The sequence below is a fragment of the Symphalangus syndactylus genome, chromosome 8, assembly GCF_028878055.3.
Source record: "Symphalangus syndactylus isolate Jambi chromosome 8, NHGRI_mSymSyn1-v2.1_pri, whole genome shotgun sequence".
NCBI lineage: Eukaryota > Metazoa > Chordata > Mammalia > Primates > Hylobatidae > Symphalangus > Symphalangus syndactylus.
Genome location: NC_072430.2, coordinates 85,442,674 through 85,470,054, shown reverse-complemented (window position 1 = coordinate 85,470,054; position 27,381 = coordinate 85,442,674). Strand labels below are relative to the sequence as shown.

General features: G+C 36.3%; 1 protein-coding gene and 1 long non-coding RNA gene across 3 annotated transcripts in view; both read right to left on the bottom strand.

The window, feature by feature from the left end:
• Window positions 1-27,381, bottom strand: part of ITGA4 (integrin subunit alpha 4) — a 434,521-nt gene that overhangs the window by 197,064 nt on the left and 210,076 nt on the right. The gene's annotated exons all lie outside the window — the stretch shown is intronic.
• LOC134737461 (uncharacterized) overlaps window positions 3,714-27,381 on the bottom strand; it is a 73,515-nt gene continuing 49,847 nt past the window's right edge. Inside the window, exon 3 of the long non-coding RNA XR_010122380.1 lies at window positions 3,714-5,144. This is a non-coding gene — a long non-coding RNA (uncharacterized lncRNA). The remainder of the gene's footprint in view (window positions 5,145-27,381) is intronic.

Here is a 27,381-nt window from a genome sequence, read left to right as displayed (position 1 = left end):
TTCCACACAAAAGAAGGAATTTTCATCTGAAATCTTATGCACCTGTGTGGCTAGTCAACTATTCACAAAACATCATGGATCTGATATATATTTTCCCTACCTAATTTTGTTAGACAGTCAATTTGTAATGCTAAATAAAATATGCATGAGAACCTTAAATATAGCATGGCAGATATTTTCTGAACATTCACTTATTCCCTTACTGTGGGCTATTTAGAAAAATCAGATGTGCACACTGCGATCATCTTAGCACATGTCCATCTGTCATCTAGAATTGCCAATAAATATATTGTTTAAATAGTTGTGGTTAAGAATAGAGACCCTGAGAATGAGAGAAGCTAGGAGTAGATTATATAAATAATCACAGAGCTACACCAAGATAACTTCCAGGTCAGCCACAAAATTATAATGACAGGAGTAGCCCTTGATTATTTGTTCATTTGCTCCATTTCTAAGGATTCTTGAGGTACATCTTATTGTATATTATGTCTAAATAAATGAGAAAAGGGGAAGTTAGTAAATGCACATCACTGGAAGCAACTTAATCTCAGAAAAAAAACTCTGAGTATAAAAAAAAAGTCTTTTTTTTGTAGAGCAGTTTCAGGTTGAAAGCAAAACTGAGAGGAAGGTACAGAAATTTGTCATATACTCCCTGTCCCCACCCATGCATAGCCTTCCCCATTATCAACATCCCCCACCAGAGTGGTATGTTTGTTACAAGTGATGAGAATACACTGACACATCATTATCACCTGAAGTCCATACTTTAAATGTGCACAGTCACACAGAATGCGTGTTTAGACAAATGTATAAGAATGACATGTATCCATCATTATACTTCATACAGAGTACTGCCATGGTCTGATAAATCCTCTATGCTCATCCTATTCCTTCCCCGACCTCCAAGTTTTGGTAACCACTGATCTTTTTTATCATCTCCATAGTTTTACTTTTTCCAGAATGTCAGACTGTTGAGTCATTCACGTATTCATCACTGGCAGATATGTAGCCTTTTCGGATTTCCTTCTTTCAGTTAATAAAAATCGTGTAAGACTCTTCCATGTCTTTTTGTGGTTTGATAGCTCATTTCTTTTTAGTGCTGAGTATTCTTTCATTATCTGGAGTTATCACAGTCTATTTATGCATTCACTTATGAAAGGACATCTTGGCAACTATGAAGAAAGCTGCTATAAACATTTGTGTGCAGATTTTTGTGTGGGCATAAGTTTGAGTATATAGTAAGGAGCCTGACTGCTGGACTGTATGAGAAGAAGATGCTTAATTTTGTAAGAAACCACCAAACTGTCTTCCAAAGTGGCTGTACCATTTTGCATTCTCAGCAGCAATGAAGAGAAGTTCTTCCTCCACATCCTCACAGCATTTGTTGTTAGTATTCTGGATTTGGGTCACTGTAGTAGGTACATAGTGGTACCTTGCTTTAATGAAACCCAGATTTTATGAGCTCCTCTTGGTCACCCACTGGAAGTGGAGGCTACTTTTTCTCAATATGTTAAGCTCTTTAGTTACATTTGTTGAAAAGCTGAAACTAGATATATTATTATTGCTGGCTGATATTAGCCTCTTATGTGCAAACTTCCAGTGAGGAACCAGGAAGTCTTGCTCCTCAAGAGGGTCTTCCTAAATTCCAAGCACCCCTGGCTGATATTCCTTTCTTGGCTATAAAAGTTGGCTAGTGACAGAGGCCTGGTTGAGTCAGAAAGGAAACTCTTCTTGTCTCAATTAGGGTCTCCAGGATAATGAGTGTAGAGGGAGCAGAAGTGTTTTGAGGATTCCTGTTCTTGTTACACCTGCCATTATGATCAGAGAGAGTAAAAAATAAAACACGAGGCTGGGCGCGGTGGCTCACGCCTGTAATCCCAGCACTTTGGGAGGCTGAGGCGGGCGGATCATGAGGTCGGGAGATCGAGACCATCCTGGCTAACATGATGAAACCCCGTCTCTACCAAAAATACAAAAATTAGCCGGGCGTGGTGGCGGGCACCTGTAGTCCCAGCTACCCGGGAGGCTGAGGCAGGAGAATGGCATGAACTCGGGAGGCGGAGCTTGCTGTGAGCAGAGATCCCGCCACTGCACTCCAGCCTGGGTGACAGAGCGATACGCCATCTCAAAAATAAATAAATAAATAAATAAATAAATTAATTAATTAAAAAAACATGAAACCCCTCTGAAAAAGGGGTTAATCTCAGAAAACAAAAAAAACTCTGAGTATAAAAAAAAGTCTTTTCTTTTGTAGAGCAGTTTTAGGTTGAAAGCAAAACTGAGAGGAAGTTTGCTTTAAGCAGAAATAAATGTGCTTCTGTCTTTAATCTGTAGAAGAAGTAAATCAAAGGAGCACATAATACATCCTTCCAGAAGAGAAAATGATTCCAGATTCCTGTTTTGTAACACTCTCTCTGTTGTCTCCAAAAATTACAAAAATATTTTATATATATATATATATATATATATATATATAAAACTTTCATTACCATATATAATCTCAGTCATATTGTAACAGGGCTAGAGGTAGTGATGTACCCACTCTACACTTGGGTAGTAACAACTTTCCTACATGTTAGAGCACGAATGCTCCCATTCTTTATAGAGTAAAAGACTTCTTATAAGATTGGTACCAACAATTACTTGTTTAATCAAAGAAGTAGGTTAAAACTGAAATAATAAAAAGATACACACATATCATATTAGTTTAACTTAAGATATATATCTATTCATTTGCCAAACTTCAAACGTAGGGCCAACGCCATTTCTTTGGTATGGGGCCAGTGGCTGGAGATCGGCATTGACATTTTACACAAACAAATCCATAATGTATCCTCAATAAATGCCAGTTGTTTTATTTTATTTATGTGAATTAAGAAGTTAAAGCCATAAATAAAGCAATCCAAAGCAGAATCCATTTAGGTTTTCCTGATTTTTCCCAATATTTTCTGTTTTCTTACCTGTAGTTTATCTGAAAGCAATTTTAAAGTAATTTTCAGTACTTTCCAAAACATTAAATTTGATTTTCATGTAGATCATAGCTTTTAAACAGTTACAATTTACTTATTTATTTGATAATTAAATTTTTTATATTACAAAATGAGAAATAAGTAGCATAAATAAGTTTGAGAATAAACACAACTGATTCATGTTAACAACAAAACTCAGTAAGTGGCAGCAGAGGTGTGCGTTTATCCTTAAGAATAGCCCGTTTCCGCAAGCATCTGGGTGCTATAGGGTAGGGATACTTGACAGAGTTGGCAAGTTTAGCAATTTGGTCAAGGGGGTGGTCTATTAAGAAAACATTCATGGTAATTTTATTCCAGCATCTTCCCAAGAATTACTGTGATACATGAATTAGAGCTAAAGTTGTTTAAAAATTATTTGATATTTTCATATTAAGTATATTGCCTTAAAACAGAATGTTTTAAGATTATTAGGCTTGCTTAGTACGACCCAGTGCTTCCCTTCATACAAGGAGAATCAGTGACGGCTTGCCAAAAAATAGTAGACTCTGGCCTATTTATTATTATTAGTAGTAGTAGTAGTAATAGTTTGTTACTTTATTTATTTTATATTCAGGAGGTACATGTGCTGGTTTGTTACATATATGTATAATGGTGATGGTTCTACTGAAACCATCACCCAAATAGGATATAAAAACACAAATTATCTATTGGGTACAAACACAAAAGTTTGAACTGAATTCAAAATATCATCATCAAGGCTTATTTTCTTCCTTTCAGCCAGGCTGGATTCCTTTGGTTCCTGGAACAAACTATGATCTGCCCCTCCTCAGGACCTTTCTATACACAGTTCATCTTTCAGGAATGATTTTCCCATGAGTTTTTTTTGACTAAAGTTAACTCCTTCTTCAAGTGTAAATAGCATTTCCCCAGGGGAATTCCCTGCCATGCAGACTAGATTAGAAACTCTTGCCATACACTCCACCACTCTCTTTAGCTCTCCTTTCCCACAGGTAGTACTCTTATTCAGTGTCTGTTTTCCAACCTTCCCTGATCTCCAAATCATGAGCTCTATGAAAGAACATACTATGTTTGTATCTGTCACCACTGCATCCCCATTACTCCCCATGGTGCTGGGCAGAGTGGCCACTCAGCGTTATGGAATGAATGAATAAATGAAGGAATCTTAGCATGCAAGTTTCCAATGAGAGGCAATACTACTGATAATTACTTATTTAGCTGTCTTTCAGATCTATTTTATAAGAATAGGATTTGATAGGGAAGAAGATAAGGGTAATGTATTTACTTTGGGAGAAGGACAGGAGGGGGTGAGCTCAAAAGGAAACACAAATGGCTCACTCTTCCATTTACTCTAGAGCTTGACTTGAGGCAAAACACTACTACCTGTATTTAGCTAGGGTGTAAAAAGTTTTTTTATTCAGTGCTCATTTGTGATTGGCAGGTCATTCTTTGATGGCTACTTATCTTTATCAGAAGAAGTTCTTACTATTAAGAATGGTTAAACACTAACCAAGTCAGGGGATCAGGAGAGGCAGTGGAAATTATTTCAGGAGAGCTTGGGACAAAAAGATAGGCCACCATCTCTAGGATGATTAATTACAGATTAGTTCATGGAATGGCCCTTTTTATTACACATAGAAGCTCTCAGTTAAGGCTATTAGCATGGTATCTAAGTATGACAAAAAAAGAGAGAAAATATTTTCAATTACTTCTTTATTCATGAAACTATCCAGTAAAGATTAAATAAGCCTCTATTGAGTGCTAGACACCAGGGATTTAATAAATGAGTGAAGCAAAAGCCTTGTTCCCAAAAAGTTTTTAATTTGGTTGGTGATTGTGCAACAATAACCCTCACACCTCAGTGATATACAATTATCTTTCATGTGTTTGTAAGGTTCAGCTTATCTACACTGGGTTCATTCATCTGTTTGAATGTTATCTGTGGGCAAAATAATCTGAGCTGGTCTTGACTGGGTAATTGTAGGTCTACTTCATGTGACTCTCACCCTCATCCTGGGGCCAGCAGGCTAGGCTGGGACTGCAACTTCATGGCAATTGCCGCAGCAGAAAAGAATAAATCTAGTCTCTGCAGTGCATCTTCAAGTCTCTGCTGCATCACATTTTCTGATATCCCATTGGCCAAAGCCAATCACATGCCTGAATTCAGAATCAAGAAGCAAGGAAAACACTTCATATCTTGATAGGGAAACTGCAAAATCACATAGCAAAGGATGTGGGCATGAGGAGGGGAAGAGCTGGGGCCATCAATGTCATCTTCTATAGTAACATCAACAAAGAAACAAAAGATTAGGATCCAGTAAATGCTGATGGGTATCAGGATCAAGAAAATGAAGTTTATTCCTTAATTTCTACACTCTGTTTTTAGCATAACTCTAGAGACTTATTTTAAAACATTAGTGGCAGACCAATATGTTTCCTTAAACACTCCTAGTTGGTCAAAGTTAAAATCTATGTGAGAGATCAAGAACTCTCCATAAAGCCCTTCAATCTAAAGCTTGTTCAACATTAGAAAATAAAAAGGACTAAGAGTTTTAACAACACTAGATAATAGCTATAAAAGAAAGTTCCTTAGTGCTATTTTAAAACTATTAGGCATTAGAAACCACAAGGAGGATGCTCTGAATTTCGCTTCCATTCTTTATTAAGATGCTTTGTGTAATTAGTAGTGTTTCTATCTGAATAAATAGTAATTTGGAATTCATCCAAATTAAAAGCCTAAATGAAAAACGAACATTAGTGGTGACTAGAATGTTAAAAGACTCAAACATCTCTAGGGCAGATATGTCTTTGTAAGTTGGTGCAATTTAAATAAAATCTATAGAATCCATGTGGAGTAAAGGCAGCATGAATAGGAAGATGGCAGAAGGAGAAACCCAAACAGACTTCTTCTAGCCAGAAGGGCAATTCACTTCTAGTTTTCTGAAAACTCTAAAAATCAAACTAAATTCCTTATATGCCATTGTGAAATCCGCATTGACATCTTAAAAAATAAAACAGCAAATATATGTAAAATAAGTCATTATGCATTTTTGTGACTTACTATCTTATAGTTCTGATAAAAGTGGATGTTATAACATGAAGAGAAGCTTTTTCATAGAACAATACCAAGACTATGGATGCTGCCTTCTATTGGGGAAGTTGTGAAGGTATTGCCAATATCACTCACCATAAGTATGCAAGAGAAGAGACTAGACCACGTCATCTAGAACTAATTTCCAACGATGTTACCAGCACCATCTTGTTTCAGTTATTGTTGGTCATAGAACAGTGATATAGCACATTGCATCCAGGTAATGATGACAAGTCTGTGATATCTAAAATTAGGGCTAGTCATAATGTCTAGGAGGAAGTCAGTATGATAGTCCTGGCTTATGCCTATCATAAAAGCAAATAATTTGGGGGCCAGGACAATATAAACAAATGTGGATATTAAGAAATCTATCAGCTCTTACACATCAGATCAGATTCTTGTACAGTGGAAAGAGGTATAGGCTAGGAATATATTCTTATGCAAAAAAATGAACCTCTAGCATTATATCATACCATATACAGAAGACCTAAAACTATAAAACTTTTAAGAGAAAACACATGAGAATATATTTGTGACCTTAGGTTAGTGAAAGATTTCTTAGGGCAAGAACAACAACAAAAAGTATGAGTCAAATCCTCAATAAAATACTGGCAAACCGAATCCAGCAGCACATCAAAAAGCTTATCTACCATGATCAAGTGGGCTTCATCCCTGGGATGCAAGGCTGGTTCAACATATGCAAATCAATAAATGTAATCCAGCATATAAACAGAACCAAAGACAAAAACCACATGATTTTCTCAATAGATGCAGAAAAGGCCTTTGACAAAATTCAACAACACTTCATGATAAAAACTCTCAATAAATTAGGTATTGATGGGACATATCTCAAATAATAACATCTATCTATGACAAACCCACAGCCGATATCATACTGAATGGGCAAAAACTGGAAGCATTCCGTTTGAAAACTGGCACAAGATAGGGATGCCCTCTCTCACCACTCCTATTCAACATAGTGTTGGAAGTTCTGGCCAGGGCAATCAGGCAGGAGAAGGAAATAAAGGGTATTCAATTAGGAAAAGAGGAAGTCAAATTGTCCCTGTTTGCAGATGACATGATTGTATATCTAGAAAACCCCATTGTCTCAGCCCCAAATCTGCTTAAGCTGATAAGCAACTTCAGCAAAGTCTCAGGATACAAAATCAGTGTGCAAAAATCACAAGCATTATTATACACCAATAACAGACAAACAGACAGCCAAATCATGAGTGAACTCCCATTCACAATTGCTTCAAAGAGAATAAAATGCCTAGGAATCCAACTTACAAGGGATGTGAAGGACCTCTTCAAGGAGAACTACAAACCACTGCTCAATGAAATCAAAGAGGATACAAACAAATGGAAGAACATTCCATGCTCATGGGTTGGAAGAATCAATATCGTGAAAATGGCCATACTGCCCAAGGTAATTTATAGATTCAATGCCCTCCCCATCAACCTACCAATGACTTTCTTCACAGAATTGGAAAAAACTACTTTAAAGTTCATATGGAACCAAAAAAGAGCACACATCGCCAAGTCAATCGTAAGCCAAAAGAACAAAGCTGGAGGCATCACGCTACCTGACTTCAAACTATATACTACAAGGCTACAGTAACCAAAAAAGCACGGTACTGGTACCAAAATAGAGATATAGATCAATGGAACAGAACAGAGCCCTCAGAAATAATGCTGCACATCTACAACCATCTGATCTTTGACAAACCTGACAAAAACAAGCAATAGGGAAAGGATTCCCTATTTAATAAATGGTGCTGGGAAAACTGGCTAGCCATATGTAGAAAGCTGAAACTGGATCCCTTCCTTACACCTTATAGAAAAATCAATTTAAGATGGATTAAAGACTTACATGTTAGACCTAAAACCATAAAAACCCTAGAAGAAAACCTAGGCAATACCATTCAGGACATAGGCATGGGAAAGGACTTCATGTCTAAAACACCAAAAGCAATGGCAACAAAAGCCAAAATTGACAAATGGGATCTAATTAAACTAAAGAGCTTCTGCACAGCAAAAGAAACTACCATCAGAGTGAACAGGCAACCTGCAAGATGGGAGAACATTTTCGCAACCTACTCATCTGACAAAGGGCTAATATCCAGAATCTACAATGAACTCAAACAAATTTACAAGAAAAAAACAAACGACCCCATCAAAAAGTGGGCAAAGGACATGAACAGACACTTCTCAAAAGAAGACATTTATGCAGCCAAAAAAACACATGAAAAAATGCTCATCATCACTGGCCATCAGAGAAATGCAAATCAAAACCACAATGAGATACCATCTCACACCAGTTAGAATGGCAATCATTAAAAAGTCAGGAAACCACAGGTGCTGGAGAGGATGTGGAGAAATAGGAACACTTTTACACTGTTGGTGGGACTGTAAACTGGTTCAACCATTGTGGAAGACAGTGTGGCGATTCCTCAGGGATCTAGAACTAGAAACACCATTTGACCCAGCCATCCCATTACTGGGTATATACCCAAAGGACTATAAATCAAGCTGCTATAAAGACACATGCACACGTATGTTTATTGCGGCGCTATTCACAATAGCAAAGACTTGGAATTAATCCAAATGTCCAACAACGATAGACTGGATTAAGAAAATGTGGCACATATACACCATGGAATACTATGCAGCCATAAAAATGATCAGTTCATGTCTTTGTAGGGACATGGATGAAACTGGCAATCATCATTCTCGTAAACTATCGCAAGGACAAAAAACCAAACACTGCATGTTCTCACTCATAGGTGGGAATTGAACAATGAGAACACATGGACACAGGAAGGGGAACATCACACTCCGGGGAATGTTGTGGGGTGGGGGTAGGGGGGAGGGACAGCATTAGGAGATATACCTAATGCTAAATGACTAGTTAATGGGTGCAGCACACAAATATGGCACATGTATACATATGTAACAAACCTGCACATTGTGCACATGTACCCTAAAACTTAAAGCATAATAATAAAAAAAAATTGATACATTGCACTTTACCAAAATTAAAAACTAGTCTTTGAAATATAGGAAAAAAGATAAGCCATAGACTGTTAGCAACCACCTCTTAAAGGAATTCATCAGAATATATAAAGAACAATTATAACTCAATGAGAAGACAAACAACACAATTTTTTTAATTTACAAAAGATTTGAACAGATACTTCACAAGAGAAGAAATATCGGTAGTAAAATAAGGACACAAAAAATTTCTCAACATTATTATTGCTAGTTAAAAGCATAATGAGCTAATATTACATTTCTACTACGTTAAGTAACATTTTAAGAACTGAAAATGCCTTTCAGATAAATGTTTTTCTACACCCTGAAAATACCAAGTGTTGACAAAGATGCAGATCAACTAAAATATGCATATATTCCTGGAGGAAATACAAAATGGTTCAGAGTCTTTGGAAATCAGTTAAGCAATTTCTTGTAGAGTTCAATATACATCTACCTTATGACCCAGCGTTCCCATGTCTAGATATTTATTGAGAAAAAACATTTGTCCATACAAAGATCTGTATAAGAATGTTTATAGAACTTTTTTGCATAATACCCCCAAACTAAAAACAATTCAAATATCTATTAATTGGTAAAGAAATAAACAAATTATGGTTCATCCATAATACATAATATTATTCAGCAATAGCAAGGAAAAAAACTGCTGCTACATGCACCAACATAGATAAATGCCATGATTATTATGCTCAGTGACAAGCTAGTTGCAAAAGGATACATACTTCAAAATTCCATTTATATGAGATTCCTGAAATGGCACTGCTACAGGACTAGAGAACAGACCAGATATAGTCACTGGCTGGAATGAGATGAGGGAAATGGCTACAAAGTGGCATGAGACAGCTTTCTGAAGTGATGGAAATGTTCTGAATCTCCATTGTGATGATGGTTATGCAGCAGTTCACATTTATCAAAAGTCATCAAACTGTAGAACATATAAATTTTTACTGTATGTAAACTATATCTTAATAAACCTGACCTAAAAAAAGAAATGATGGTAGTTTACAACAGGGTCGTAAGAGAAGAAATGGAAAGAAGTGAAGGAGTGGATGAATTCTGAATACATTTTGAAGGACAGTTGACAGTACTTGCTAGAAGCAGAGTGAAGGAAAGAGAAAAATTAAGAATGGCTGCCATTCTTCTGGATTGAGTAAACGAGATTAATTAAGATAGTATTTGTAAATAATTTAACATGGTGCTTGATCAACATTATGGATTCAATAAATGTTAGCTATCATCACTTGTAGTTATCCTAGATTAAAGTGTGTTTAGTAGAGTGTCCAGTGTGAACAGTACCAAAGTACTGTACAAATGGTATTAAGGAGGTTTAATGTGACTTGTGGTGGATTTGTCTAGTGACACTAGTTCAGTTTTTGCTTTCCTTTTAAGGAAACTTCGTAGAGGAACACATAAAATGTCTATTATTAATTAATTCCTCCAAGAGATATTCATTGAGTACCAGGTATCATGCTACATGTTGGGGATATATCTAATGATAAACAAGATACCATTTTTATTCTCAATGAATTTGCAACATTGTGAGTGAGATGTACAAGTAAACATGCAATAACAATAGAAGGAACACTTACTACCACAGTAACTGTCCCCTCACCAAAGACTTCAGGATATGAGTCACGGACGTCTTTATTGTGGAAATCTCAAGTAAATTGAGGACCTGGTGAATACTCTGTGAGTAAATTGGAAAGGCAGGTGATAACAGTTGTGGAAGAGAAAAGCAATATTTTGTGTAACGACATAGCTTGTTTGAAAGCCCAGAAACAAAGGGTGCCCAGCTACATTCCTAGTATTACTGCAGCTGACATCGAGGAAGGAGTGGGGCATAGAGTCACTAAGGGGTGTGCTGGAGAGGCAAACGAAGTCCAGGTCAAGTTGGGCTTGGGAAACATTCTAAGGGTTTTGGACTTTATCCTCAGGATAATGAAGAGCCATTAAACAGTTCTAAACTAGGAGTGATCCATTCTGATCTGTGCTTCAGGAAAATTACTTTGGCTTCTTTATGGAGGATTAGAGAAGGAGAAGACCAAATTGATGGAAGGACCAATGGAAGTAGTGTAACAGGAAGGAAGAAAAGAGAAAGGATCCATAAATTCTTATAAAAGTATAAAATTCAGGAATTGATTGGGCATCAAAGCTGAAAGAGAGGAAAGAATCAAGAATGGTGCCTACCTTTCTGACCTGGACAACTTAGAGGATGGTGATAACAGTGATTGGAGCAAAGAAATATGGGAAACGGAGCATGTTGGAAGGGAAGATGATTAAACTTACTTATTGTAAAAATGCTAGACATATGATATATTCCACCCTTTATAAAACAAATGCTTCTTATAGCTTGAAATGTAATTTCTATAATTTTAAAAATCTTTGAGGTTCTTCTTTTACAAATTATTTTCTTAAGTGTATTGTCACACTTTTGTTATCAGCAATGGATACAAAGGATATGGGCAGTAACAATGGTGGTTCATGGATCATGTTCTTCCTCCTCCTTTTTGTGCTCATGAAAGAAATCAGTCATATATCTGAGTTTTAGGTAGAATCAAGTTTTATCTTCTAGTAAATTACCCTCTCCTTTCTCCAATTTTATCTATGACTGTTTTCTTTCTACACAGCTTTTGCAAATATTGTAATTACCTGCTTATATCAATTGTTTTTTGTTATTCAGTACTACTATGTCCTTCTATCATGAGATCAAAGATGATGTTCAGTTATTTCAAAGTACCCAAGTACCTTGGAAAATGCTTTGCATTACTTGAGTATCTAATCAGTTTTTGCTACATCACTGAAGAGTTCTTATCCTGCTTTCTCATGTAATATTTGGCTCCAAAGTCATTGCATTTCCATATACTTTTTATCAAATCCTTTGGTACCAACCTATATTATTAGAACCGATGAAGCCTTTAAAAATAAATCTTTGCCATGTACAGTGGCTTACGCCTGTAATCCCAGCACTTTGGGAGACTGAGGCAGGTGGACCACGAGGTCAGGAGTTTGAGACCAGCCTGACCAACATGGTGAAACATCGTCTTTACTAGAAATACAAAAATTAGCCAGGCGTGGTGGCATACACCTGTAATCCCAGCTACTCGGGAGGCTGAGGCAGAAGAATCACTTGAACCCAGGAGGCGGAGGTTGCAGTGAGCTGAGATCGTGACACTGCACTCCAGCCTGGGTGACAGAGCAAGACTCTGTCTCAAAATAAATAAAAATAAAATAAATAAATAAATAAATAATTTATCTGTTTGATCTTATTTTCTTTCTATCCATTTAACTATAGTCCTTTTAAAAAATACAACTTATGAGAAAAGACAATTTATCCTTCAAAATGCCTAATTGTCCATGTTAAAAATCTTAAGCTGTAGTTGTCTAAGATGTGAGTGAATGGGTGCCCTTTTGAGTGCTGATGCCACAATATATTTTTCCAGTTGCAAAAGTACTATGAGACACATAAACCATGAAAACCAAAATGTATGACTTTCCTCAACCATCACACATCAGTTTTAAGCAGTCAATGTGCTCAGGCGAAGCCACAGTATGACATACCAGAACTGGATGAAAATGCTGTAATCTGGATTTGAATTGTGTTTGAACACTGGCTATAAATGTGAATTGTGGTATAGATCAAATGGATTCATTTCACATTTGCTGTATTTGCACACTTCCATGATACCTGATTCTTTGTTTTTAATTTATTCTATCTGATTAAGAAAAAATGCTGTATGATTTGGGTTCTAGTAAATGATTTAGTTTGTTAATATACATGCTATATGAAAAAAATACACTGATATCTTCTATCCTAAATGAAAGATATAAAAAGCAAAAGGACACTGAAACCCAGTGTAAACCTTGAGTCACTACTGAATCGGATACAGCAATGGGAATGGCTGCAGTGGCATCAAGAACACGAATGTTATTTGAGTAAGGCTTTACCTGGCAATAATGCAGAATGTTTGACTCATGGAGGAATTCATTTTGGTATTAAAAAAAAGAAAATATATTATAGAACTTCTACCTATTAATATTTGTTTTAGAGTGATAAAATAGTCCAGAAATTAAGATCATATGGGCAGCCGAGCATGGTCGCTCACACCTGTATTCCCAGGATTTTGGGAGGCCAAGGCAGGAGGATCACTTGAGCCCAGGAGTTTGAGACCAGCCTGAGCAACATAGCAAGACTCCATCTCTACAAAAAATTTAAAAATTATCTGGGCATGGTGGCATGCGCCTTTCGTCCTAGCTACTTGAGAGGCTGAGGCAGGAGGATTGCTTGAGCCTGGCAGTTTGAGACTAGCCTGGCCAAGATGGTGATAACCTGTCTCTAATGAACAATTTAATGATTAGCCGAAGTGGTGGTGCATGCCTGTAGACCCAGCTACTTGGGAGGCTGAGGCAAGAGGATCCCTGGAGCTCAGGAGTTTAAGGTGGCAGTGAGCCATGATTCTGTCGCCCGGGTGAGAGAGCAAGACTCTGTCTCAAAAAAAAAAAAAAAAAAAAAAGAATCTATGGTCAAAATTAGTTGTAAAATATCAATGAAAACCCTTCTTATTTGGAAGCATCTTTTTTCAATATTATACAATTTTTTTATAACTCATATGCCTTTGAATAAGAAACCATCAAGCATTATTTGACAATAGTATAGCAATCATGAATAATTGGTATGTGTGCTTCTTTCCTAGAGTACATAAATGCATAAAGATGACACCAGAGAATTCATGCTTCAAATTCTTAATAATTCAAAATTTGGTCTTATTCCAAGGCTTACAGGTCTTTTTTTGTAAAAACCCAATGGCCTCCAAATATGTAATATTTGGGCTCTTTATAAAATGGAATGTCTAGCAATAATTTTTCTGTATTTGAGGAATTATATATTATAAAAATATGATTTAAAAGTTGTTGAACAATTGAGTCAGGAGTAAGTTGCTTGCCTCCCAATTTCATAGATGCAGTTGGATTCTGAAGTTATACCAGCCAGGAATGGACAAAGAACTAGCTCATAAATGGGAACTGCTTATCTTCTACTCAAGGGCAACACTTACAACAAAAGTAAGAAGGACATGGGAATTTGCTTCTTTGTGAAATAAATTAGATGTTTACCTACCTCTAGCTTGGTTCTATATGAAATTAAGAACCTATATCAATTATTTTCCCATATTGTCAGTTATTCTCTGTTAAGAAAAACAATCCTGGTTTCTGAAAATATATCAAGTTTTCAAACGGCTCTGTACCCAGAAAAATAAACTCTTTGGTATTTAAGTGAGCACTGAATATGTGGAAACAATTACCTGATGATTTCCAGGAAACATGGAATAATTGACAGTTTACAAATGGAATGAATGAATGATGTGATTGTGATATCTGAATATGCTAGAGAGTTAATGCAAAAAGAATGCACTTCTGGATAAGCTATTACAAGAGTAAGGAAGACGAGAGAAGACAGCAGTAAGAAGAAGAAAATGAGAGCGACCTTATCTCTACGAAAAACTGAAAAATTAGCCGCATGTAGCAGCACAGACCTGTGATCCTAGCTATGTGGGAAGCTGAGGGGGAGGATTGCTTGAGCCCAGGAGTTTGAGGCTGCAGTGGGCTATGATTGCCCCATTGTACTCTAGCTTGGGTGATAGAGGAAGACCCTGTCTAATTTTTTCTCTCTCTCTAAAAAAACAAAAATAATACAATTATAAAATAAAGCAACTATGCAGTCAGTCTGAGGAAATTTGCCATTACTTTGTGTCCCAGTTTAGCATCTCTTAAAGGTATAAAAACATCTACTTTGAATGCAACTATGCACTTGAGGCAAGACAATAGGGTCTGGAGGCAGGGAACCCATAGCCAATTCATGCTGACTTCCTAGAACTGAATCAAATGGCAACACTTCAGCTATGACAGGAAATATCTTTTTCATTTACACAGGGCGTACACCAAGTAAATGACTTCGTAACTTTACTTCATCCTGTTCATTTGCATAAGGTGTATACCAAGTAATCAGTGGAAACCTCTAGAGGGTATTTAAACCTCAAAAACTTCTGTAACGGGGCTCTTGAGCCCCTATGATCGGGCCTTCTCCCGCCATGTGGCGTGTACTTTTATTTTCAATCAACCTCTGCTTTTGTTGCTTCATTCTTTTGTTTGTGCGTTTTGTCCAATTCTTTGTTTAAGAAGCCAAGAACCTGGGCACCCTCCACCAGTAATACACTGATATAGGAGCCTGCCTAACCTAGAGTCTACATACTAGTAATAGCAAAGAAAAAGCAATCAAAATGAACAATTCTGCACGCAAGGTGTCATCAGATGACACTTTCTCATAAAACTCAGCCACTCATTCTCAAGAGATCTAGATTGTCTACATTTAACTTATTTAGTATTAATATTGAATATTTATTAAGCTTTTTGACATAAATCGAGTTGAAACATTTTGTATCTCTGAAACTTTTTCTTAAAGTGTTATATAAAATATAATATCTATCTGAAACAGGTAAAACTGGAGTTTCTTAGATTTAGGGTAGGAAGAGAGGTTGGTGGCCCAATGATCCACCCACTAGCAGCCTTTTTACATCCTTTCCTATATGGTAGTTCCTCAGGGAAGTGCTGTGGAATCTCTATAACTCTGAGGAGCAGGGATTAAAAATTACTGAAACATTTATAAATAAATTGGATAGTTTCTGTTATATAGATTGGAAATATTTTCTATTCCCAGTAGACCTACTGTTTGTTGACTGCCCAAATGCCTGACTAAAAGACAAAGCTTCAAAATAATCAACATCTAGTTAACGTAGCAGACAAATTTGTTTATCACTGCTTCGTTCCTTACCACTACTAAAGTGATTGATAAAATCATTGTCATCGTGATGCACAAGGACAAAAAGAAAGAGGAGCCAATGTAAACAAATGGGAAAATGGAAAAAAAAAAAAAAGTTGAAATCTCTAAGTCCCAGGAACGTGAATTGATTCATGACACAGAGACCCAGATAAGCTCAGAAATTAGAAGCACTAGATACTGAAAGTGGCAGTCAAAGATAGAGCTAAAAAACAAGAGGATTATTTGAGTTGATTATTAAGCCACCACCTCTTAATTATCCTTCCAGAAATTAGAAGCTTTAATCTCTAGAGAGGGCCCAGACTCAAGGACATCTTCCTATAAAGAAGATGAAAAGAAAATCTATATGATTTCCTCTAACCTTCTTTTTCTATTTGGCTTCCAGAACACTGGAAATGGGTGATTCAATACAGGGCAGAGGCCAAAGGAAATCCTAAAAAAGCGGATCTCTACCACTCCTAGAGAGCAGCCAGTAGAGACTGCAACAGAGAACAGAGGGCTGCCAGAAGGGCTTCTCCAGGAATGCTCTTTATTAACTTTACTCTATTTTTTTAAGTATGCATATGTGCTAGTATGATAAAAGTATATTCCATTAAAAATAAAGAATACTCAATGTTTGAGTGTCATTCAAGTGGAGAGAAACAGACCTAGCTTTTAAAAAACAAAAGCTTATTTCTTCTTGCCCTTTGAAAAATAGTTACCTTACAAATTATGTTTTGTCTAGATTACTAAAAAATTGTGTGTTTTCTATGAATACTTTGGAAAGAGAGAAGTAATAGGAAAGTTTATAGGAAAGCAAAGACTAGCCAGTGTGTAGTAAAAAAATTGTCATGGATGATTCATCCACAGATAATTCCAGATCCTCTTTTACCATTCAAATAGAATCCCTTCAATTGATCATGTACTGCCTGAACTAAATTTTTGGACACATGACATTATTTTAGAGTACTAATGTAAAACCAAATAAGAAAATACACAACTGAAATTTGCTCTTTTTGAAGTCTAGAATGGCTACCCAATTTCAGGCAAAACCATCTGCAAAGATTTCCAACTGGAAATGTATTTTGCATGATAACAGGTTGAAGTCATGAATCACTTGGTAACTCATTAGAGTGACTAGCATCAAAAGATCCCTTAGGAATTTAGGGAAAAGGTAGTTAAGCAATTAATGAAGTTATTTAAAATCCTGATATGGTTCAGCCTGCTTTGAAGACTGCTAGGGTTTAATATTTATTTAACAGATTGTCAGTTTCATGCCAAAAAAAAAAATGTGACAGAAGTCACCCTAGTCTAAATGTAAAAAAGGTAGCCCATTTGAAGCATATTTTATTGCAGTAGTTGACATTATTATAGTCTGTACCATTATATCACCATACAAAAGCCATCATTCTCAAGCTGAAATTAACATTGCTGTTATTTTCGATTAGAAGAATTGGCTCTAAATCCAGTAATTCTCTACATTGATTTATATTTTAGTAGCTGCCATCTTGCACCAAGAGGGAATGTGTCAGAGTATAACCGCTCTCTGATGAGACATAAGGTATTAAAATTTATATGAGATGACAAAATGAGAGAATAGCATTTTAGGGGTATTGTTTTCACTTGTCATGGGCAGTTTCTGTTATGGCTTCATTCCTGAGACTATCTGCTAATCTTTATGTTTGATTCAGAATCGCATACTTCAGATGGAAAAGTGCAGGATGTAATGAGCTCTTATCTCTTACAGAAAGTAATGAAAATGTATTAAGTGCTAGAAAGATTTTATTTGTAAGAATATATGATGGCTGAGTTGATGACAGAATGAAGTCACCTAAAGGCAGTTTAGCAGTTTCCTTAATTTCATCAAGTTTTATTTTCATATGTTGTAGCCCCACCTACTTTTATATGTTTTAAAGAGCAATATAATTTGTGAGTTTTACTCTAAAGTTCAGGACTCTCATCTCAGAAAATTTCATGACATGTAAGAACATATTATTTACTTTTAAAAACTATTTTTATCCCTGAAAATACTCAGAGGCCTCTAAAATCCCTGTTTTGGATTTCTCTTGCTCACCTATAAAGCACTCTGAAATAAGACCTCCACTAAACGATAATATATATGACTTTAAGCTTTGGAGGGCAAAAAACGTATCTTCTCCTTAATACAATATCAGATATATGAATGAATGAATAAAGTGTCACAGTCTTTAAAATGTATAACATTATTATTATTTTACATAAATATGAAATACCAATAAAAACATGTTGGATGTGATGCCTACCTCTAGGTCAAGAAGAGAATGTATTTTGGGACTGGGATGTTCCCCATACCCTATTGCTATGGTTTGAATGAGCCCCACGAAGTTCATGTGTTGGAAATTTAATCCCCAATGCAACAGTGTTGAGAAGTGAGGCTCTAAGAGGTGATTGGGTCATGAGGGCTCTGTCCTTATGAATGGATTAATGCTGTTATCATGGCAGTAGGTTAGTTACCATGGGAGTGGGCTCCTGATAAAAGGATGAGTTCAGCTTTCTTCCACTTACTCTCTCTCATGCTTCTCTTGTCAAAGGCATTAATCAAGTTGCTGAGAAGGGTATGAAAGGTAGGAACAAAACATTTGGCAACAGCAACCAGTCATCAGTAAACCACCTGTAATGCCTACATCACAATAAGGTTAGGATCCTGAAGTGTGTATTCAGTGCTCTGTGAATGCCTTACACACATAAGACAAGTTAGACAAGTCAGACAAACAAATTGTGTAAACAAGAGGTCTTAGTTATTATGACTTATACAAAAGATGCATTTCATGCCATAGCATCATGTTATGGCTCACCATCCTAGAATAATCCTATGTGGAAATGCCAAAATAATGTCACCTATTAATAAGTTAGAGAATCTATTAGGTTCATCCCACGATAATCATTTTTCTCACATGTAACACTACAAATACTGTGAAAATATGGGATAGCTATGTGTATGCTATCCTCTTTACCCTACTTCTCACCATCTCCTTTCCAAATTCTCATTTAACAATAGATAAGCCAAGAGTCTAGGGTTATTTTCCATGAAAGATAAAGTTATTTTGTGCCTGGGGAAAGGTCATTGTGTAAAAGGATTACCTTATTAATATAGTCAAGAGGAAAGTTCTGAGGATGATTTTCACCAAGTTTGTTAGGAGGCTTTGTCTTTGTGCCATTCACCAGTGACTACTAAGTAAACTTAGAAGACATTTCAACCTTTCTGCTCAACCTTTGACAGTCCATGTCTCTCACAGTTGTAGTTTCCTCTTCTCTGTGGTGGTATCCCTCTTGATGATCAAGCAGCTGCCAGCTCTAACCTAGTCTACTTAGAATAGCACTCAACATGCTTTTCTCATTCTCACCCTCCAAATCCAGTCTTTCTCAGATATTGCTAATATTTCTCTGTAGAACCACTATTTTTTTTTACTTTTATTTTTGGTTTTGGGGTACACGTGAAGGTTTGTCACAAGGGTTTGTTGTACAAATTATTTAATCACCTAGGAATTAAGTCCAATACCCAATAGTTGTCTTTCCTGCTCCTCTCCCTCCTCCCACCCTTCACCCTCAAGTAGATGCCAGTGTCTGGGTTGTTTTTTCCTTTGTGTTCATAGTAAGTTCTCACTATTTAGCTCCCACTTATAAGTGAGAACATGAAGTATTTGGTTTTCTGATCCTTAATTAGTTTGCTAAGGATGATAGCCTCCAGCTCCATCCATGTTCCCACAAAGACATGATCTCATTCTTTTATATGGCTGCATAGTATTCCATGGCATATGTACCACATTTTATTTATCCAATCGTCATTGATTGGCATTTACGTTGATTCCATGTCTTAGCTATTGTAAATAGTGCTGCAATTAACATTTGCAGGCAAATGTCTCTATGGTAGAATGATTTATATTACTCTGGGTATATACACAGTAACGGGATTGCTAGGTCAAATGGTAGTTCTGCTTTTAGCTCTTTGAGGAATTGCCAAGTATGATTGCCGAGTTCCATAATCATTGAACAAATTTACACTTGCACCAATAGTGTATAAGTGTTCTCTTTTCTCTACAACCTCGCCAACATCTCTTATTTTTTGACTTTTTCATTATAGCTATTCTGAATGGTGTGAGATGGTATCTTATTGTGGTTTTGATTTACATTTCTCTAATGATCAGTGATATTGAGTTTTCTTTCATATGCTTGTTGGCCTCATGTTTGTCTTCTTTTGAAAAGTGTCTGTTCATGTCCTTTGTCTGCTTTTTAATGGGGTTTGTTTTTCTCTTATAAATTTATTTAATTCCTTATAGATGTTGAATATTAGATCTTTATGTTAGTTTGCAAATATTTTCTCCCATTCTGTAAGTTGTTTGTTTACTCTGTTGATTGTTTTTTTCGCTGTGCAGAAGCTCTTCAGTTTAATTAGATCTCACTTGTCAATTTCTGCTTTTGTTGCTATTGCTTTTGGTACATTTGTCATGCAATCTTTGCCCATTCCTGTGTCCAGGCGGGCATTACCTAGGTTGTCTTCCAGGGTTTTTTTTTACAGTTTGGGGTATTACATTTAAGTCTTGAATCTATCTTGAGTTGATTTTTGTATATGGTGTAAGGAAGGCCTCCAGCTTCAGTTTTCTGCATATGGCTAGCCAGTTATTTCAGCACCATTTAATGAATAGGAAGGCTTTTGTCCATTGCTAATTTTTGTCAGCTTTGTTGAAGATCAAGTGATTGTAGGTTTGCCTTATTTTTGGGCTGTCTATTCTGTTCCATTGGTCTATGTGCCTGTTTTTGTACAGGATCATGCTGCTTTGGTTACTGTAGCCTGGTAGTATAGTTTGAAGTTGAGTAATGTGATACCTTCAGCTTTGTCCTTTTTGCTTAGGATTGCCTTGGCTATTTGGGCTCTTTTTTGGTTCTGTATGAATTTTAACATATTCTTTCCTAGTTCTGTGAAGAATGTCATTGGCAGTTTGATAGGAATAGAATTGAATCTGTAAATGACTTTGGTCAGTATGGCTATTTTAATGATATTGATTCTTCCTATCCATTAGCATGGGATGTTTTTCCATTAGTTTGTGTTTTCTCTGATTTTTTTGAGCAGCATTTTGAAATTCATTGTAGAGAACTTTTACCTCCCTGGTTAGATGTATTCCTTGGTATTATATTCTTTTTGTGGCAGTATGAAGGACATTGCCTTTCTGATTTGACTCTTGGTTTGGCTGTTGTTGGTGTATTGCATATTTTATCTTTTTTACTCCTTTCTCTTGATGGATGTTTTTAATCAATGTCTAAACTATTTTCAGGCTTCCATTATCCCTTTTCTTTGGTGATTCTCCTCTGAAGGGCATTCATATTCCTCTAAAGTAAAAACTTGTTACTTCAGATATTTAAGGTTCTTCATGATCGGCTCCTATCTAAGCAAGCACTGATTAGGTGCCAGGCCCCGAGTTTAGCACTTTACTTATAATATTTCATATAGCTCATTACTTTTTATGACAACCTAATGAGGAAAACTGAGGCTCCAAGAGGGTAAATAATTTACACTAGCTCACACACCAACAAAATGGCTCGAACTAATTTCAAAGCCCACATTCTTTCAACTACACCTGATATTTCTATCCTTTTGTGAGTTTTTCTTCCTGGAGATGTTTAAAAAACATATTCTGTAATCTATTAAGCTTGAGATTATGGAATGCTATGCCTGTCTTCATCTTTGGGTTTAGTTGGAAATAGGGCCTTGGGTGCCTGGGAAAGATTAAAAGCACTGAGGAAGGCATTTCAAATTAGAGAGGCAGCCTATTTAGTCACACTCATTAAAAAATAAAACTAGACCATTATAGAGAGGGAAGGCAGGCTAATGTTATCTATGCTATGCTGGACATGGGGTTTTGTGCCAAAGGAGTTTCTGAGGCTACAACAAGTCTATCAGCAAGGAATTGTACCTCTCTGTTAAAGGACAAGGAGAGCCAGCACATGTGAAGGTGTCACAGAGGGTAAAATATTTATTTCTCCCAACTTGTGGGCAGTAGTGTCACTCAGTCACTGAGGTAACAAATATTAGGACCCTTCTGTCCTGACTTTCACACTCATCTCATGATGTTTCCATTAATAGATGGCAAAGTTCCACAGGAGCTATAATAATCCCAGGGGCCTGTGCAAGCCATTCTAAAGCATGCATGTTGGTAAATGGCAGAAACAAAGCAGAAGCAAAAGCTCATCAACAGTCCTGGGCAGATCCAGCTTCTAGGGCAGAAAGAAGCTTTGTGTTCAGAGACTCCTATTAGATTAAAACATCCTATTTGGTTTGTTTAAACAGAAAGTCTCTGTTGGTAGCTACACAACTTTGACGAGATGCAAGATTTTCTGTGTGTTACTTGGCATGAGGACATGCAAAAGTTTCCTAACATGATAGTCTTGTAACTTGGAGAAACTAGTAACTCCCACCATGCCACCCTTGTAGGATCATGTGCTAATGAAGAAGATGCTCTAACAATTAGGCCTGGAGCACACTGAATGTAACACCTTCCAATTAGCACCCCCCAGCATGAATACTGCCGTTATCATTAAACAACAAAGACAAAAATGGGTATCAATCCACATAATAGAAAATAATTGATGAAGTTGGAGGGCGTGATTATTTGTGATTACTTTACAGTCATGCACAGAAAGTAGGAGAACCACAGCTAGTGGTTAATCTCTGGCTACCTCTTTGAAGATAATGAAATTGGCTTCCTACTGATGATTATTCATTAACAATTAATTCTTTCTCAGTGATCTGCCTCATTTTCAGCTTCTCACTACAAACATGCAATGGAATAATTACAAGTGGAAATGAAAAAGCAATTAGTGGCAGATAATGCCAACATCTGATTAAAAAACAGTAGAACAGATTAGCAGTTCCGTAACTGCAAGTCTGCTGCTTTCAGCAGGGAGGTCTAAGTCACCCAGTTATACTGCACTTCAAGCTGTGCTTTCTCTTTTATTGCCTCCCCTCCATCATGGTCTGCCACATTAAATGCTCTCTTTTATTCTAGGGGGCATTTGATTGTTGTAAATACTTTCTCAAGATTAACTAGCATTTCAGATGATTTGTGGTCCCACACGCTGAAATTCTAAAAGGCACTATCTCATAACATAATGGCTAAAACATATGTCTGTATAGTTTTCTTTGGGGATTCACAGAAAATATCATCATACATTTACTCACTTGAGTTTCAGCTTAACTCTTGTTTAGCTAAGTGCCTTCAGTAGAAGAACATCTGTAAATCTAGGAGGCCAAAAAAGAGCACCTTCTTTGCGTACTTTAGCTCTTTTCCGACCTGCATGCACAGTTGCTTTGGTCTTATAGGCTGGTTTCTCACCTTGTATAAGGTGGAATATAAACTGTCAGTTAGTGGATTTTTATTTAACATTGTCAAGGGCTAAGATAGTTCTGACTTCTGTATAAATAATCTTTCAGTAAAAGGCTTATAATTTCATTGATCTCAGCTGTGTCAGAGGCAAGAAAAAAGCACTTCCTATAAGAAGTACAGGAAGAGTGCCAAAACCCTCACTTTAGAAATTGAAAAAGCAATGATCTTTTAAATAATTTGGAAGATGTGTTAATATAAATATCTGGTAAGATTTTGTCATGGAATTTGACATGTTATAAAGGACAGGTAAGAGAGTATAGACCAGCACTGTTTTTTAAAAATATGTTTTGAAAAGAACTATGTATTTAACTATAAAATCATTGGTTATATATTATTTCACCAGATCCACAGAGATCAAAATTATAAAAAAAGAAGGCATATAATAGAAATAAAGTGAAATCTGAAGGGCTGAAATTAAGCTGATATGCTCCAGTAAGGCTTCCCTTTAGATGTTCAATTGATCATTTCAGATTTGTCATTTCTTGTTCAGTATTGAACAAGATATTCAAAAATTTGACTATTACCACTGAATATAACAAAATCTTATTAAACACATCTATGTTACTGAAATGCTGTGGGGCAGTGATATTAATCAGACATGATATCTCAGCCCTGAATCAGCTCAAAATTGAATGGGAGAGAAACAAATGTAAAGAAATGAATGGTGTAAAATGTAATGATTGTTACATTTTGGGCATTTACAGGGTACAAGCAGGAGTAATAATGACTGGAAAGACTTCATAAGCAGATGATGCTTGAACTAAGCTTTGGAAGAGGAGTAGAATTTTTTTTTGTTTCACAGGAAACGATGAGGCCAAGAGCATTCCAAGAAGTAGGGAACATATGAATAAAGGCATAGAGATAGAAAACAGCCTGGTATGTTTAAAGAATGTGAGTAATTAAATACATTGGAGAGCAGGGCATCAGCATGAGACCAGCAAAGAGAATGCTGAAGATTTAGGTAGGATTCAGCTCATGGAGAGCTTATATACTATGCTTATGAATTTAGGCTTTATGAAGTGAAGACCCTTTTGTTTCCTCAAGCAGATATTTACTAAGGTAAAATTTGTATATTTCTATGGAATTCAAAACTCACAGATCACATACACATGTGCCAATAAGTTATCTATAAAATCTAAGCATCTGTGAAACATGGTTGTGAATATTTTGAAGTAATCCTATAACATTATTGATGGTGATGATGATGACATCTTGGATTTTTTTGCGCCTTTATTCTAAAAAACTAAAAATTCTGTCACATCAACAAAAATATCTGAAACATAAGAATAAGAATATTATACCTTTTAGAAATTAATCATTTTCTGTGACTCTGTGGAAAGCAAAGTCTAACAAGGTCTCACTTATTAGCTATGTGATCTTGATGAAATTTACTTAACATCCATATGCCTCTGTTTTTTCACAGGCTGGTTGTATCTGTTAAGGAACTTAACTCTGTGTCTGACACCAGGGAAAAAGATTAATAAACCACATACCTAAATGAAAACCACATACCTAAATGAAATATGGCTAAATATAGCAAAGATGGGACCAAATGAATAAAATATTACTGATCTTCTTAAGAGAATAATGAATTGTGAGTGAAAGTAATGAAATACATTTTGGCAAAACCAATTAGGTACTCATTGAAATATCTAGATTAGGAGGGGTGAGAGCTGACATGAGGGCAGGCCATGGGGCAGATAAGAACCACCAACCTTGGAGAACTTTTCCTTCTGATGTGGATCAATAGCTTTCTTAAACTCCCTATTGGAGCTAGGAGAAGAGAAATGCATGACCCCCATCCAACTCAAAGCCAGGGGTGGCATAGCTTCTCTTGACTTGGATTCTCAATATTGTGAAGGGTCCAGCTTATATTAAGAGACTCTTCCTAAAGCTCCTAATATGAAGAAGTGGGGACTAAACTGTAAGGCTATGAAAGAAAATTGACCAACCCCCTACTTGAAGGTATATTTTCTTTGTTTTAAATAAATACTAATCAGAGGTGGCTGCCACAAAAAAAGAGGAAGACCATTTTGTACCAATTTTCTTTGCTTAGTGTTTGGATCTCTTCTCATCTCCAATCTACATTGACTGCTACATGTTTTTAATTATCATCTATATATGTTGATGTCTCCCAAAGTTATATCTGCTGGTCTCACCTCTACTCTGAACTTAACTTGTAAATGCCAATGCCCACTCAGCATCTTCACCTGATGTCTAATGATCATCTGAAATCAGCAGATTTTAAACTCAACTCTTGATTCCAGTTCCTCCCCCCATGTGTCCTTCCCTCTAAGTTTCCCTCACTAGAGATTGATAACAAAAATCTCATGAGCTGTCTTGGAGTTTTCTCTTTATCTCATACTCTACATCTAACCCATCAACAAATATTGCTTACTTTACCTTGAAAAGGTAAGAATCTTACCACACCTAATCTCTTCCATTTCTACCACTTTCTTTCAAGCGTCTGTTATCTATTACCTAAGCTTCTGTGATAGATTTTCTACTGGCTTCTCTTCTCCACTCTCACCCACACTATTGACAAAGGAACCCTTTCAAACACAAATATTATTATTTGCCTATTCAAAAGTTTCCAATCGCTTTGCATCTCAAGGTAACATCCAAAGTCCTTGCCATGACCTCCAAGGCTAGTCATGATCAGCTGCTGGGCCACTTCTCCCAGCTCCTTTCCAACTACTCTTTTCATCACTCACTCTTGGCTTCCTCACAGCTCTCTTTGTTCAGGCATGAAAGAATAAATTCGTTCAGGGAGAACAATCAAGAATTTGGTTATGGATGCATTGATTGTAAGGCACTTTTGACAGTTACTTGAGATGTCAAGAAGGCAGTTGCAAGTATGAATCTGGAGTCCTGGGGTGGGGAGAGAGGAGGCCTGGGACTACAGTTGTCTATTTGCAAGTCATTTGTATATAGTGTCATTTGAAACTCTTGGCATAAATGTCCCAGAGAGAGGAAATAAGGGACCTAGGGTTAACCCTTGAAGAATTACACACATCTAGGTCTGGTGGAGGAGGATGGCATTATAAAAAGGACTGAGAAGCAGCCTCCCAGAGGTAAAAGGAAAATCCAGAGAGTAATGTGGCAGAAGCCCAGGGAGGTGAGAAATGAAGACAGCTGGAATTGACAATTCTTTCTAGAAAGGTAGTAGTGAGAAGGAGATGAAGCAGTTGCAGGACTCAAGGGAAGAAGTTTCTTTTTATGGATAAAATTAGAACATACTTAAAAAATGGTAAGAACCACACAATTGAAGAGATAGTGATAATAAACAAAATGGGGGAGGTCAAGAGGGATAAATAGCATCACTCTATTGAGAAGGTGGGATTGCCATGAGATCACAGGCATAGCTAATTAATTTTTGAAGCTAATAATTTAGAAAAATAAACATTTAAGGCCTTTTTCAAAAAGATTTAACAGTTAACCTATTTAAATACAAACCTTATACTTTAAAATTACTAAAGAAGAAAAAGAAAACCTGAAATAATACAGTTTAAGAAAAATAAAAGGAAGAAACAGTGAGATGTAATAAATTAAAAGACAAAATTCAAATAAATGAGAGACAGAGAGAAACCAGTCTATAAAAAATGACAATAAAAATAAGTAGGATACCTTCATTATTGAAATAGAGAGTCCCCAAATTTGATCAAAAATGAATATCCATATGCTACGTATGAAAGATCTACAAAAGATATATAAGACAAAGGCAATTCAGAGTAGACAAAAAGAAAATGCTGGATAATGTGTATACATAAAAGATACAAACAAAAACAAAGCATAGAAAACAATACTAAAATCAAACAATGCAGAGCTCAAGGTTAAACATTCTTTATGAACAAAAAGTTTAACTTGTTGCAGAGATGGCTACAGTCTATGATGAAGGTAGCATTATTGTAACCTTAATATGCTGAGTAATTTAGCAAGTACTTACAAAGCAGAACTGTTTGAGTGAGTAAGTGAGTGAGTGAATAAGAAAGAAAAAACCAGAAGAGTAATAGGAAACTTGAC